This window comes from Rhinoderma darwinii, chromosome 6 (assembly GCF_050947455.1).
Source record: "Rhinoderma darwinii isolate aRhiDar2 chromosome 6, aRhiDar2.hap1, whole genome shotgun sequence".
Classification (NCBI taxonomy): Eukaryota; Metazoa; Chordata; class Amphibia; order Anura; family Rhinodermatidae; genus Rhinoderma; species Rhinoderma darwinii.
In genome coordinates this window covers 21,574,336-21,591,439 of record NC_134692.1, presented here as the reverse complement: position 1 = coordinate 21,591,439, position 17,104 = coordinate 21,574,336, and the positions used below count along the sequence as shown (strand labels likewise).

Genomic DNA, 17,104 nt, shown 5'->3' with positions numbered 1-17,104 from the left:
TTTTAACACAGTATATAGTAAGGTTGGTGTGTATGCCTATGGCTTTGTTATGTAATGTATGGACACCTATATAGTACTATATCCCGTGCAATATTCCTACTTATATCAGCACTGAAATGCATCCAAAAACATCCAGGCCCAATACATGTACAATGTGGAAAATCAAAGCATATTCTACACAGGGAAAATACCGTAACTCATTTTGCGTATGGAAACACTGGTGAGCTTCATGTAACAAAACCATGGAGCCCATAACAACAAATCAGCAGTCAAGTGAAAATTTTCCAGTTCCGTTTAGAAAAAGCTGGGTAGATTTGTTGCTAATAACTATGGGCACCAACCATGCCCACTTCTCACCTTTTCATACATAGTGAATCTCAGGCCCCATGCACACGACTGTGGAATTCATTCGTAATTACGGAACCCATCCACTTCTATTGCCCACGGACACCTTCCCGTATATTTACGGGAAGGTGTCCGGGCCATAGGATGGCTCTGCAAAAGATAGGACATGTCCTATTTTTTGCTTTTTACGGACCGTGCTCCCATACTCTATATGGGAGCACGGCCCGTAAATGTGGGTGGCTGTCCGCGGCCGTCAGTGCCCGTAATCACGGACAGTGATTAAGGGCACGGTTGTGTGCAGGGGGCCTAAGGCTATGCACACACTTCTGTCGGAAACTCTGTCGGTATCCCGGCAAGTTTGACAGGAAGAATAGTTCTGCATTCAGCACTATTTTTCTGGTCAAATCGATGGAAACCATGCCGACTACCATTGTACGTCAAGGGGGTCCATCGGGAAAACGGTAGTATCCGTCATACGACTGATCCGGCAGAGCGATGTTGTTTCCATTACGAATGGAAGCTACAAGTCTAATGTTAGCATAGCCTAAGAAAGTATTTGAATGATTTTTCTTTCTTTCATTTCAGCACATAAATGGTATTTGGAAGAAAGCAGTGAATTTTACATTTTGTAGGTTACATTTTTAATTCTTTGGTCATTTATTTTTGGGTTTTACCTTTTGACTGCAAGGGCTGGTTTGTATTTAAAAAAAAAAGGGGTTATTTAGTCAGAAGTAATCAATACATTTACTATAGAATAAAGCAAAAAAGAAAATCCTAAAAACCTCTCTCCAAGTCTTCCATTAGGCCTCGTCCACACGGGTTTCTACGTTTTTGTGGCGATTTTTCTCATTGATTTCAATGATAAAGAAATGCAATAAAATAAAATAAATGAAATAAATACAAGCACTTTAACCAATGGCTGTTTAAAGTTGACTATAAAGGGTTTAACTAGTGGGTGCCAAGAGCTTCTCCTATACAGCTGGCACCCAATGGAAAAGGATATTTGGGGGGAGGGGCATTATGAGCTGCTGTATGTTAATTAGCAACTCTCTGCAATCTCTGTGGTGATACTGATTGGCTTAGAGCAGCGCACCTTCAGACACCAGCTCACAGGGCTAGCTGGATACCAGGCATAGTATACAGCCCTTTGGTTTTGGGAGCTGTATAGCAGGAGCTCCAAACCCCTCTATTTTATCTCTTTATGGCCATCTTCTGACTTTTCATATTTTAAAGTGGCTCTGAGAAAATTACGTCAATTTCAGACTTAAATGCTATGTACACCTTTGAAATATTTTTTCTAAATTAAAAATGTGTATCAGTGTGTTTTGTGCAACTTTCTAAAAACTTTTTATTAAAAATAATTTTAACTTTTTGAGATACAGCTGCTTTGTATCCTCTATATAGAGCAGCTCTATCTAGCGATATCTGTGTCCGTCAGGTCGGCGGCACTGATGGGTCCATTAGACACGCAGGATCGAGCTGTCACCGATCACATCTGAGTTCATAACTTAGATGCGATCGATAATAGGTGAATCCTGCGTGTCAGAGACACCCAGGACCCGCTGACACTGAACCCGTCAGGGCCGCTGACCTGACGGATTCAGGTCTCAGCGCTAGATACAGCTGTTCTGTATACAGTATACAAAGCAGCTCTATCTCAAAAAGTAAAAATTATTTTTAATGAAAAGTAATTAGAAAGTTGCACCAGACACACTGATACACATTTTTATTAAAAACAAAAAAACACACGATTTCAAGGGGTGTACATAGCCTTTAAAGATTGAATATGTTCTGCCTTCTCTATTATGAACGGGACTATAACTGGCCTGTTTTCAGGGTTGCTGGGGGTCCCAGTAGTTGGACCCTTACCTATCAATGATTTATGACGCTATTATTTGCGGCAGAAAAACTCTGGGGTTTTCTAGTGGAGTTATTGTTCATCTCAACCAATCAGATCACTTCTGAAAAATGGCAGCTGGAACCTAATCGGTTGTTACGTTTAATGCGCTGAATATTGATTATTATTTAGGATAATAACAACTGATTTGGTTATACATTAATTCATTGGGCACTTCTGATTTTTGGAAGAGTTTGTTACCTCCCCCTTATCATCATGGCCGGCTTAAGATGCAAAGTAAACAACAAAAAATGATAAAAGCACTTTTGTGTTATTCTATATTTATTTTACACCTTATAGAATCTTTTGGGCGGGTTCACACATAGCGGAATTTCACTTAAATTCCGCTGCGGACACTCCGCAGCGTTAATCCGCAGCGGAGCCGTTTCTCCATTGACTTTCACTTTAATTTAGCAGTGTTCGTTTACACGATGCGTACAATTCCGCTGCGGAGCATAGGCTGCGGAGCGGAATTTGGTGTCCGCAGCATGCTCTGTCTGTTGCGGAGCAGTGGCGGACTGGTTGCGGACTCATGGCGGAATTTCTCCATTGACTTCAATGGAGAGTCAAAATTCCGCAATGAAGTCCGCAGATCTTATGTGTGCTGCGGAGCGTATTGTTTTTACTACCATGACATTTCTTCATTCTGGCTGGACCTATGTATTTCTAGGTCTACAGCCAGACTGAGGAAGTCAATGGGGCTCCCGTAATGACGGGAGCGTTGCTAGGAGACGTCTGTAAATAGTCACTGTCCAGGGTGCTGAAAGAGTTAAGCGATCGGCAGTAACTGTTTCTGCACCCGGGACAGTGACTACCGATCACAATATACATGTATCTGTAAAAAAATATAAGTTCATACTTACCGAGAACTCCCTGCGTCTGTCTCCAGTCCGGCCTCCCAGGATGACGTTTCAGTGTAAGTGACGGCTGCAGCCAATCACAGGCCAAGCACAGGCTGCAGCGGTCACATGGACTGGAGCGTCATCCAGGGAGGTCGGGCCGGATGCCGAAAGAGGGACGCGTCACCAAGACAACGGGCGGTAAGTATGAATTTCTTTGACTTTCACTAGGGAAAGTGCTGTCCCTTCTCTCTATCCTGCACTGAATAGGGAGAAGAGAAGCACTTTTCCTGCAGTCCGCAGCGGCCAGTCCGCATCAATTTTCTGCACATTTTGTGCAGATCCGCTGCAGAATCTGCAACGCAGATTCTGTGCGGCATTGATGCGGACAGTTGCGGAGGAATTCCGCCATGTGTGGTCATGCCCTTTTAGTTAATTGCAGGCAAGTCAGTACAAAGTAAGTCTAGTCGCAGAAAAAAAGTTCCCACTTTCTTAAAGGGGAATTTATTTAAAACTTCAATTAACAGTTTGCCCATTGTTAAATGAAGTCACTTTAAAATAAATCACTCTTGAATTCTCTTTAAAAAAACAAATAGACATTTCCTAATTTAAAAAACAAAAAACAGTCAGTCCAGATCTCAGATGTGATTCGTTTTGGTAGCACCATGGTTAGCAGGGGCTTGATTATGTACAGGTCATTGGGAATTCCTTCGGGCTTTGATTTTCTTTTTTTCTGTAATAATCTAAAAACATACTGGCAGATTAAAAGGGAACTCCACCTGCTAGATGTATATTCTTTTTTGGTTAGCATTTCCAGCATGATTAAACCAAGGGGTGTAGCTATAGGGGTTGAAAAGATAGCAGTTGCAACCGAGCCCTGGTGCCTGACCCCAAAAAGCCCCTCTGCCACATAAGAGGACACCAGTATTATAAATGACATATGCTGGTAGTGATGTAGTAGTCAGACACACATTTACCACATTTAAAAAATGCACAAAACGATGAACACTAATGCAAAATTTTGCGGTGAATATATTATGCATCTAGTATTGCCGCACATTGTAGCACAGCAATTGCGGGATTTTATGCCGTATGTTCTCTATTGAAGTCAATGATGGGGAATTGCCACAAAAACATGAGTTATAGGACGTATATCAATATGTATGTGCTACAGCGGGCTCATGTTATCTGCTCCCTGTGGTTTACATGATTCGGTGTTGCAGTAGATTATTATAATGGTATAAAACAGCTGAGTGGGTACATTAATGGGTGTTTCCTGTACTTGCCCATTTTTATTTTTGGGTTTCGTCTTATATTTTTATTGTCATGTCCATTTTCTAGTCGCGCTTTGGTGTAGCGGTGGTCTTCTAGGTCTTTGTTTGTGCAATAAAAGACTTCACACAGAAATTCCCTTCATTAATATAAACCAGAAGCTATACTAAACAATAGGAATAGTATACAAAACCAAACTCGGGGCTCCTCCTGGTGTGGGTCCTGGTATGCTCTGTGCCAGCTATCAATAAATCTACATCTGTCCCCAGGGACAGTGAATTGTCCAACAGCCGCTGCAGAACCTCAGACACAGGCGGGTTGATGGCAAGAATTGGTGTCTGGATGAATCGTGGTTTAGAGCTGGGCCCCCACACCTCCCAGGCCCCACAGCAATGTGTGTGCATAGGTTAGGCATAAGGTAGGAGTTTGTAATATGGTGTTGAATTAACAATTTAACATCCCGTCCGGCTCTTTTCATCTCCCACACCCCTAGGTGAACTTCTACTTTGGAGATGCAGAGTGAGCGTGCTCTTGTAGGGCCAGGTTCAGACACCGCATTTTATATATCAAATATCGCACTACCAGGTGTTACATGTAAATGGGAATCTACGGCTTCCAGTCCACATAGTGTTGTGGTAGTTCACTGTTTTTGAGAACCAATGTTTTGTTTTTTTCCATGCTCACGCTTTCTAAAGTGCATGTCCACTTTTTACACCATGTGGTTTTTAGGTCTAATAAAATTATACATTTTATAAAATATCTCTTTTACGGTCCGAAGCTCCAAATCCCCTGCTTCCCTTAAAACAGTCATAGAGTTAAATGTTACGATTCTGACTGCCCGCAGCCACCACTAGGGGGAGCTTATCGCATACTGTCTTAGTATTGAGTTCATTATATTAAATGTATGCAGTAAACTCCTAAACCCCCTCTAGTGGTGGTCTCGAACATCCAATATTTTGTTATCTAACTTGATCGCTATGTAATGGATTTGGAGCTATGTATAAGAAAAACTGAGCTCCGACCCTTATGAGGATGTAATAAGAAATTAATTAGCAATGAACTTTGGACCAATTTATATTATAAAAACGGAATAACGTGGACACACTTAATGGCGATGTGTGAACCTGATCTATGTGCCATGTGGACCAACTAGAGATATAACAGAGAGCTCCTCTGAGTGTATGAGCCTGATACTCCTTTAAATCCTAATTTTTGAAGGTGCCTAAATTCCACAGCCAATTGTCTGGCTATATTCGCAACCCGCACTTACCACATGCAATAGCATCCTACGGACACATATATTAAGCGTAATCATTTTCTGGTGAATAGACCAAATAATGTAATGTATAGATAGTTCTAGAATACAAATATAGATATATACATATATTTTGCCAAAACGATTAAATATTTGAAACTGAAGTAATAAAGCACATTTGTATAAATTAGCACAATATAATTACTTTACAAAAATCAAATAATGATTGTCAAGTTCAGCAGCTGTGTTTTTAATAAAGAAAATTGAAAAAATTATATATTGAGATCTGTAGATTGTTAATTCCAAATAATGTGTCACCATGATGTGTTTCATTCAATGTTCGGTGTCAGGTTTGATGGCCGTATATATAAAAATGATGATTTTTTTACGGGTTCATATTTTATTTTTTATTACAACCACTCTTTTTCTCATGTGAAAAGTAGCATTGACATTGTTGCCATGGTGTATAGCATGGAGTAATATGAACACATGAGTATTAAGGTGGACCTGTCACCTACTTAGTGGTGGCACCTATTTTGTGTGCTGAACCATTCTTCCTATTAAAAAGCAATTCCCCCAAAACTAAAAATTGTCACGTTTTAATGTTTTATTCTAGAGTTTCTTAGTCATTCAGAAGAGTGAGAACCAATATGAGCCATCATTAGAGCCCCCACATGGGTTGTCACCCAGTTGTCTTATAAAAAAAAACAAAAACCTTTACAACTAATCCCCACTGATCGCCAGTGATCAGGCTCCAGCGATCAGTTAATACCACTGAGAAAAGTTGTGGCTGGCTTGCAGTATTACAAGCCATTCAAAGAAATGGCCAACCCCGTAATGTATATAGGCCGGGTCAGCCAGAGCAAGAGCTGCTCTTTTTTAACGGTTTTATGCTCTAGCTTATAAAGGGGAGGTCCTAAGTGGGGGTCTGGGGGGCACCTGAGTGGTAGGCATTGTCATGGCGAGGCAACCCTCTTAACTAGGCAGATTGGGCTATACGGGAGTTTAGGAAGGCTAGGTAACAACCCCGTGGGAGATATGATGATGACCATATTGGCAATTAAAAGTAAAAACTCATAAAAAGATTATAAAACAATAATTCTAAAGGGCTATTCCCATTACACAAAGTGATGGGATATGTCATCACTTTGCGATTGGTGAGGGTCCCCCACCGATTTGGAGAATAAAGGGGCTACAGCCCTGGTTTAGCCCTATGTCCCTTTCTCAGTTTTCTTTGCCTTGCAGCGCTCCCGGCCACCGGATGTGCTGGGAGCTGCAGCACGACCCCATTCACTTGAATGGAATTGTGTTACTAGCAATGTGCCATTACTTTTTGTGGGACTAGCCCTTTAAATTTACAGTTTTTTTGTTTGTTTTATTTTTATTTTTAATGTTATTTTTAATATATTTTTACAAAATAAATATTCACTAGTTCCTATGTAAAAGGGGTTGTCCAGAGATGTGACTGGTATTGCAGCTTCACTCTATTGAAGTGAATAGGGCTGAGCTGTAATACCACATACAACCTGTGGACAGGTGTGGTGCTATTTTTGGAAAACAGCAGACACATTTTCTAATCCTGGACAACCCCTATTAATATAAAGATTGGTTTAGCGTACAATATGGATGTCTTCACTTAATGGGTATGTTTTAACAAGAGCACATATGTGAGTAGATAGCGATTTTATAAAGGGTTTAAGGTATAGTTAAAAAAATATATATAAATGTGATAAAAGGGGAAGGAAACAATAAAAATGACTGAGCAAATATATAATTATAACCCCAGAAATATTTGAAGTAAATCCGTATTATATCATCATTGAAATAAACGTGAAATCTTACCTATGCTTATGTCAAGTTGTGAAACCGATCTATACCCAAAGCTGAACATTTGAAGCTCGACTGTGGAAAATAATTTTGCCTTTACTAAACCAAAACAATCGGGGAAAAAAAAAATTTGTATATGTTTTTGCTGATTAACCCTTTCTACTTTTATCTATGGATATGTGTAGCATTCAACAAGGCATGCTGGGTAAAAAAAAATGACTATGCAAAGGCGTAAAGTGTTGCATGCTCTGCTCTCCCTCTGCTTTAGTGGCTTACAGAGATTAACAAAAAAAAAAGTGGTGTTATTTTTGTGAAAACTGAACATTTAACAAAGCAAATGCAGACTGCATGATTCTGGCATCCTAATTTCTCTGGACTTGTTTTATGGAATTTAGAAGTGTAAAAAAAATTTAACTGCATTAACATTTTTTTCTATAATAAATGAAAAATCTTTTCAATTCTTGTGTTTTGTGTCTTTTTTTTTTTTTTTGCTGAATGGAGATGACTGGAAGTGTAACTTGAAGTCCTTGGGCCGTGGTACAATAGCTATACCCAGAGACACCAGAAAACCATCGGTGATCTCACTATGTACTATAATAATAATGATGCATTCTGTATAGGGTGGCTCTCTGTGAGGATCACATTATAGCAAACGGCATGAAATTACAGGGCCATTAGTATGGGCCCACAAACAATGCCTTCAGAGTGAACCCATAAACAATGCGAGTAGAGTGTCGTCAATAAACAATACTGACAGCAGAGTGCCCCCTCATTAGTAGGGCAAGCATAGTTCTGCCCTTCACACAGCCCTAGAATTCAAAAGGTAAATGCATACAGTTCTGGTTGCCTGGAGTGGCCACTAGGGGGAGCTCACTGCATACATTGTTTTAGTTAGCGGTAGTAATATAAATACATATTCCGCAAGCTCCCCCTAGTGGAAGTTGCGAGCAGCATTTGCAGTAGACATGCTTGCTCTGTAAGGAGTCCAGGAGAATAAGTATATTGGAGGGAATTTGTTAAGACTTAAAATGAAGAACACTGAAGTAAAATGTGTCTCAATAAATTAGGCGCATCTCTGCCTGTCCGTGCGCTACAGGGTGAAATCTATGACGATCTCCACAATAATTGATGCCAGTTTCTGTCATAAATTGTAGTAAGTGTGCCAGGTGGCGGAAACGGCACAAGAGTCACAATTTTTCCTGCATGTTGCAACTATTGTGCCGTTTGCAATTGTTCTATGGCAGAAAACTGCTGTGGAACAGTTAATAAATTCCCCCGTTGTGCTCTCCTTACCCATGTGCTGCAAAAAAAGTGCTCTTTCTCGGATGCAGTCTATCGCAAACCCTCTTCAAAAGGAGAAGTACCCTCAGCCCATTCCCCAATCCCCCGGGCCAGAAGCCCCCCTCATTGAAAGATTAGGGAAATCCGTCTGAGCTACTACGTCTGTCTAGTATACCACCCAGGCATCTCCTGGAGCTCAAAATTCTAGGTTTGTCTCCTCCAGAAGAGGGGGCAGGTTGAGAAACCTCACACACCCCTCTAAACCCCCAGGTTGGACACTCATAAGGACACACAATCTGAGAAATACAAGGGACAAAGCAAAAGTGAGCATAAAAAAAAAAAAATCGATAAATGTGCCATGCCCAATGACTAGCATGACTGGTTTGGACAAAAAAAAAGGTGAGTGCGTTAAAAAAAAACAATTAAAGAAGGGTGTGTGCAAGTGCATCCTAGTAATGAAATGGGTTTTCCATCCCCAAGTAATTTTTGGGTGTCCACTGGGTCATCACTCCTGCACTTCGCACCTCGGGCTTTCAAACTACTCGACCTTATGGCATCAATCTGGGGGCGCCTACAGATAGTTTAAAGAGCGCTAACTGCTGTATTAATTCTTACCGACCGCGAGATCTGGCATTCTGAGCTTGGATGCTGCCATCAGGGATGCCAGGATACCCCTACCCAGAAGTTCAGCTACGGACTCCTACAAGGAGTCTGCTAATTTGAATAGTGAAAGTACACTTATACTGCAGGTATGTTTTTTTTAATAACCTATATTTAGAAAATGATTAATTGCTTAAGGGTCTAATGCAGACATGGGCAAACTACGGCCCGCGGGCCACATACGGCCCGTTAGGCTTTTTAATCCGGCCCGCCGAACTTGTCCAAATCATAGTAAAAACCTCCTTTTTTTTCCCCTTTCCCTGCAATGCCCACGTTTTCCCAATAGATGGCGCACTCAAAACACATTGACCGTTGTTAACTCCTTAACGCCGAAGGACGGATATATCCGTCCTCAGCAGCTGCTAGTTCGCGCAGGAGGACGGATATATCCGTCCTGTGATGGCGCGGGTACTGCCAGTGTACCCACGCGATCAGCGGCAGGAGCACGGCTGTTATACACAGCCTGGCTCCTGCTGCAACTGCCGGAATCGAAGCGCGCTCCGATTCCGGCAGTTTAACCCATTAAATGCCGCTGTCAATAGTGACAGCGGCATCTAATGTGTTTGACAGAGGGAGGGAGCTCCCTCTGTCACCCGATCGGCGCCCCCGCAAACAAATCGCGGGTCGCCGTTGGGTTTCCATGACAGCCGGGGGTCTAACAAAGACCCCCAGGTCTGTCTTCCGCAACTGCCTGTTTGGCGATGCCGGAGGCATGACCTAACAGGTTGCCTGTCAGTTTTACACTGACAGGCAATAATGCTTTGGTATACTAAGTATACCAAAGCATTATATATGCGATCGGCACATCGCATAGTGAAGTCCCCTGGTGGGACTTAAAAAAAAAATGTCAATCAGTTAAATAAAGTTTGTTGAAAAAAAATAAAATAATTACAGTCAAAATCAAATAAAACTACTTTTTTTGCCCAAAAAGTGGTTTTATTCAGTAAAAGTGTCAAAACAAATAACACATACACATATATGGTATCCCCGCGATCATAACAACTTGACCAATAAAATGAACACATTAATGAAACCGCCGGATGTACGGCGTCCAAAAAACCCGCAAAAAACAACGGCAAAATTCTCTCTTTTCTCCCATTCCCCCCATAAAAAATAAAATAAAAGTTAATCTATAAGTCCTATGTACCCCAAAATAGTACTAATGAAAACTACGCATTGGCCCGCAAAAATCAAGCCCACATACGGTCACATCGACGGAAAAATAAAAAAATGACGGCTCTTGGAACGCGGCGATGCAAAAACAAGTAATTTTTTTCTAAAAGGGTTTTTATTGTGCAAACATAGGAAAACATATAAAACCTTTACATATTTGGTATCCTCGTAATCGTGCCGACCCGTAGAATAAAGGTAACATGTTATTTATGCTGCATAGTAAAGGGCATAAATTTATAACGTGAAAATTAATGCTGGAATAGCTGCTTATTTTCAATTCTCTCCTAAAATAAAGTTAATAAAAGTTAATCAATATATTGTAAGCATCTAAAAATGGTGCAATTACAAAATACAACTCGTCCCGCAAAAAACAAGCCCTTATACGGCTATGTCGACATAATAAAAAAAAAGTTACGACTCTTGGAATGCGACCATGAAAAAACAAAAAATAATCCTTGGTCATTAACGTGCAAAATGGCCCGGTCATTAAGGGGTTAATGTGGCGCGTATTTCTCTTTATTTCACTTTAATTTTCACTTCGTTTCACGTCACCATTAAGCCCTTCGGTTTTCAAAGAGTACAATATCAGCCGTCACTTTGCCACGAAGCATGCAAACTATGCTAGCAAGCAGTCAACACAAGAACGGGCGGCTACTGCTCAGAGGTTGGCAGCTAATTGACAGAGTCAACAGAACTTTTTTCTTGATAAATCACAGTGCGTATGTTATTTTAATCTATTTACATTTCCTCCTCCCAGTATCTGCGAAATAGTATGTAAATGCCATATCTTGCATATTCCTTGAGACAAATTTATTAACTGATAAGGGCTATTTTTCACATTTGAAAGACAGTTAATAAATTGGGTTGTAGTGTTCTTACTGTGCTATGAGGTTTGCACACACTCCATTTAATGCTTTAGTATATCCGGCCCAAACACTCCCTCCAAATGCTCCTGGCCCGGCCCCTCTGTCAAATTTTAGAACCCATTGTGGCCCGCGAGTCAAAAAGTTTGCCCACCCCTGGTCTAATGGTTAATCAAATAAAACAGGCCACGCTTTTCTGGTGATAGGTACACTATAATGCGTTAAGAGTCAAGTTAAAGATTGCTACCTCTAGTGTCTGACTAAAGTACATTAGGCCCAAATAATTCTTGGGGCCCACCCGTCAGCTATCTATAAAAAAATGTGACCACTCTTAATTGTGTAGTAAAACATGTGTAGTAAACTAAAGACCAATATTACCACCACATAGTGACCATATAGTGGTAGACCCCAATTCTACACAAGCGCTCTGCAGACCATATAACATTAAGGAATTTTCCCATCTTAGACGTTTATGGCATATCCACAGGAAATGCAAAAAATGTCTGATAGATGCGCATCCCAGCTCTGGGACCTGCACTTATATCAAGAACTGATTGCAGAATCCAGGCGGAGACCAGTGGAGAGAGGATCACGCGTGTGGGCAGTCTGTCCATTCTGTTCAATGGGAATTACGGAAACAGCCGAGCAAGAGCTTAAGGGTATGTTCACACGGCCTATTTACGGACGTAATTCGGGCGTTTTTGCCCCGAATTACGCCCGAAAATAGCGCCTCAATAGCGCTGACAAACATCTGCCCATTGAAAGCAATGGGCAGACGTTTGTCTGTTCACACGAGGCGTAAATTTACGCGCGGCTGTCAAATAACGGCACGTAAATAGACGCCCGCGTCAAAGAAGTGACCTGTCACTTCTTTGGCCGTAATTAGAGCCGTTATTCATTGACTCCAATGAATAGCAGCGCTAATTCCGGCCGTAATTGACGCGGCGCTCAAGCGCCTGCACATGCCGGTACGGCTGAAATTACGGGGATGTTTTCAGGCTGAAACATCCCCGTAATTTCAGCCGTAACGGACGCCCTCGTGTGAACATACCCTAAAGAGGCTCTGTCACCAGATTTTGCAACCCCTATCTCCTAATGCAGCAGATCGGCGCTGCAATGGAGATAAGAGTAACGTGTTTTTTTAAAAAAAAACAAGCATTTTTAGCCAAGTTATGACCGTTTTTATATTTATGTAAATGAGGCTTCTAAAGTACAACTGGGCGTGTTTAAAGTAAAAGTACAACTGGGCGTGTATTGTGTTCGTTACATCTGGGCGTTTTTACTTCTTTTACTAGCTGGGCGTTGTGTATAGAAGTATCATCCACTTCTCTACACAACGCCCAGCTTCTGGCAGTGCACAGACACAGCGTGTTCTCGAGAGATCACGCTGTGACGTCACTCACTTCCTGCCCCAGGTCCTGCATCGTGTCGGACGAGCGAGGACACATCGGCACCAGAGGCTACAGTTCATTCTGCAGCAGCATCGGCGTTTGCAGGTAAGTAGCTACATCGACTTACCTGCAAACGCCGATGCTGCTGCAGAATCAAATGTAGCCTCTGGTGCCGATGTGTCCTCGCTCGTCCGACACGATGCAGGACCTGGGGCAGGAAGTGAGTGACGTCACAGCGTGATCTCTCGAGAACACGCTGTGTCTGTGCACTGCCAGAAGCTGGGCGTTGTGTAGAGAAGTGGATGATACTTCTATACACAACGCCCAGCTAGTAAAAGAAGTAAAAACGCCCCGATGTAACGAACACAATACACGCCCAGTTGTACTTTTACTTTAAACACGCCCAGTTGTACTTTAGAAAGCCTCATTTACATCAATATAAAAACGGTCATAACTTGGCCAAAAATGCTCGTTTTTAAAAAAAACAAAACGTTACTCTTATCTCCATTGCAGCGCCGATCTGCTGCAATAGGAGATAGGGGTTGCAAAATCTGGTGACAGAGCCTCTTTAATGGCTGTTTCCATAACAACAGTACAACAGAATAGAGAGAGCTGCGCGCGACCCTCTCTCCACTGGTCTCCGTCTGGATACTGCAGCCAGTTCTAGATGTAGGTGCAGGTCCCAGAGCTGGGACCCGCATCTACCAGACATTTTTGGCATTTCCTGTGGATATGCCATAAATGTCTAAGATGGGAAAACTCCTTTAATACAATAGGGTGAAATCCAGTGACTCACCGGTAACGTCTTCTCAGATTGGAGTCGTTCACTTTTCTGTTTGTTCTTCATCCGGCCCAGATTGCCCTCACGCCTCCTCCTGACTACGAATCGTCTCTGCAGAATTTGCAGCGCAAACATCTTTGGCTTCTCACTTTTCTAGCACCTCCCCACCCTTTACAAAAACCTCACCGTACCCCAGATGGAAATAATGCCCCCCCAGTGCTACATACTATAATAGTACCCCATTAGGCCCTATAACCACATTAGGTTCAAGGAGTCATCTGAATAAGTTAAAAAAGCGCAGCTTTTATTCTTGCCGGCTTGGAGACAAACAGCAGTAGATCAGCATTTTGTCTGAGTTTCATCACATAAGCCCTGGTTTATATACACATATCAAGGCGTATTGCGACCCAGACTAACTGAAGACAGTTTGTGGTTTTTCTCTCATATAGAAGGCTTAACATTTCAGAATGAAACTAGGCCACAGTTTAACTTCCTCTGGAGATTCCAATCTCTTTATTGAGAAATTCAACTGCCTCCGCACACTTGATCAGTTATCTTAAAAGTACAGCATATTTAACAATTTGTCAGCTAAAGCATTTCCTGAGAAGCTTGCATAGCTCAATGCACATTTAAGGGGGGATTCACACGAGCGTGTATTCGGTCCGTGCGGGCCGCGTGGTTTTCACGCGCCACGCATAGACCAATACAAGTCTATGGGGCAGTACAGACAGTCCGTGCTTTTTGCGCAGCGTTTGTTCGCTGCGCAAAAAGTGCGACAGGTTCAATAACTCTGCGTATTTCGCGCATCACGCACCCATTGAAGTCAATGGGTGCGTGAAAACCACGCAGGTCGCACGGAAGCACTTCCGTGCGAACCGACTGAAACAGCGCACCAGCTGTCAAAAGGATGAATGTAAACAGAAAAGCACCACGTGCTTTTCTGTTTCCAAGCATCCAAATGGAGTGTCTTGGAGATGAGCGAACCCGGCCAACCGAACCAAACTTCACCGGGTTCGGCCGAACTCGTTTTGGCCGAACCCGGCAAAAAAATTTCCGGTCCGCGACGTCAGGAGACAGTCACTGTCCATGGTGCTGAAAGAGTTAAACTGTTTCAGCACCATGGACAGTGACTTCCGATCCCAATATACATGAACCTGTAAAAAAAAAACGAAGTTCTGACTTACCGAAAACTCCCGGCTTCTTCCTCCAGTCTGACCTCCCGGGATGACAATTCAGTCCAAGTGACAGCTCCAGCCAATCACAGGCCAAGCACAGGCTGCAGCGGTCATATGGACTGGCGCGTCATCCAGGGAGGTGGGGCCCGATGTCAAGAGAGGCGCGTCACCAAGGACGCGTCACCAAGGCAACGGCCGGGAAGTTCTCGGTAAGTACGAACTTTTTCTTTTTTTTTTAACAGGTTTTTCGATATTGTGTTCGGCATTCACTGTCGAGGGTGCTGAAAGAGTTAGCTCTTTCAGCACCTTGGACAGTGACGGGCGTCGACTAGCCTCATCTCTATGATGGCGGCTGCACGAAAATCACGCAGCCGCGCATCATACACGGATAACACACGCAGCTGTCAAATGGTTTTTGCGCTCGCAAAACACTGCGTTGTTTGCGCGCGCAAAAACGCAACGTTCGTCTGTATCTGCCCTAAAGGGAATGTGTTGCCAGCAAAACATGTTTTTTTTTTTTTAGTTAAACAGTTAGTGTATAGGTGATTAAACATTGTTCTAATTTTTTTTTTTTTTTTCACGAGTCAGGAAATAATATAAATTGGATTCAATTTATAATATTTCCCAGCACTGGTCACTAGATGGAGCCATTCCCAAAATTGCAGCATTGCATGTGGTAAAGCAACCACATTGCTTTATGCTGCAAAATTGGGTAAAAATCCCTCGCTCTAGTGAGCTCTCAGAATCCCCCCCTCCTTTATCCTGGCTAGTGCCGGGACAAACGAGGGGTTTGAACGGTCTAACCTCCTACACTGTGTGTCGCCATTTTTTGAGCTAACACACAGTGTAGTAGGTTTACATACAGTAGTAAACACACACTGAAACACGAACATACATAGAAATAACTTACCTGCTCCAGTCGCCACCGCTCCCTCCGGTCCATCCGCTCCGTCTGCTGCCGCTGCTCCATGTGCACAAGTCCGGAAGCCGTGACCGGAAGTAGTAATCTTACTGTCCGGCCGCGACTTCCGGTCCACAGGAAAATGGCGCCGGACGGCGCGCATTTCAAATTGAACTGTGTGGGAGCGGCGCATGTGCCGTTCCCACACAGCGGCGTACACGATAGTGGATGGAACGGGCCCCGTTCGCAGTCCCTATGGGACTGGAGCTGCCGTATTCCATGTCGTATGTGTCGTTAATCGACACATACAGAAATGGAAAAAAAAATGGCAGCCCCCATAGGGAAGAAAAAGTGTAAAAATAAAAAAAAGTAACACACAAACACACAAATTAATCCAAACGTTTTTAATAAAGCACTAACATCTTTAACATATTAAAAAAAAAATTTTGGTGACACTGTTCCTTTAATGTGCGTTACATGAAGTAAGAATAAATTTAGAATAAAACTTCCCTAACATTCCCCCCTGTTGTAAATTTATCAATAAATGTTCTGTAAGACATTCAGGACAGGTTCACCAGTCCTTTCATACTTCAGAATCTTGATAGTCGTCATGGGGTGTTTCCGAGTCATCGCATACATTACGTACTTTGAATTTCTTGGTACATAGTCTTTGTCACTGAGGTCTCAATTAACCTTTGGATGAACCCTCTATTGAGGGTTCCTCTCTATTTGATGGGCACCTAAATCGGGCGTCTTTATGGATATATAGTTTGCCTCCTTCTAGGTCCGTTAATAATGTGCCAATAGTTTTTTCTAGAGTAGGAGTCTTATGTATATTTAATCTAAACACTTTAAATGTAGAAAGATTGTTTGTTAAGGAACCAAATCCTGTTTGATTAACTTCGTATCCTTTATCAATTATTTTGACTATTCTCCAACCTTCAGTGGAAATAGCCAACATTAATCCAAACAGACACTCAGGACAAGACATTTAAAACGATCTGGTGAGCCTTCGTCCTTTTCTAATATTTTTAAGTATCTTAATCATCACAAATATAGTAAATAATAAAAGACCAACCAAACTTAATGAGAAGCCTCATTGACGTTAATCCACTTTTGTGCTACGTGACAATTTGGCTTACTAATGTTCATTTATCCCTTTATTCTATTATTTGGTCTTGGTTCCATGATCTGTGGACATAAAATGACTCCCTTATACAGTCAGGATTTTATTTATTTAATCCTCATACATTCATCCACATATCTCATTCAAGGAGTCTTGTAGGATTTTGATGGTCAGTTGGGAATCTTGAATAACATTGCTCGCTGCACCTTATAAATAAGGCCGCTTACCAAAACGTTATTCTCCCTGGACTGTAGTGCTCGCTGCACTCTAGAAGCCTAGAGCCGCTTACCAAAACACAGTCCCAAGACAGTAATGTCG

At 42.2% G+C, this 17,104-nt stretch overlaps 1 long non-coding RNA gene across 2 annotated transcripts in view; it reads right to left on the bottom strand.

Annotated features, from left to right (window-relative positions):
• Window positions 1–17,104, bottom strand: part of LOC142655308 (uncharacterized) — a 31,351-nt gene that overhangs the window by 9,901 nt on the left and 4,346 nt on the right. The window lies entirely within an intron of this gene.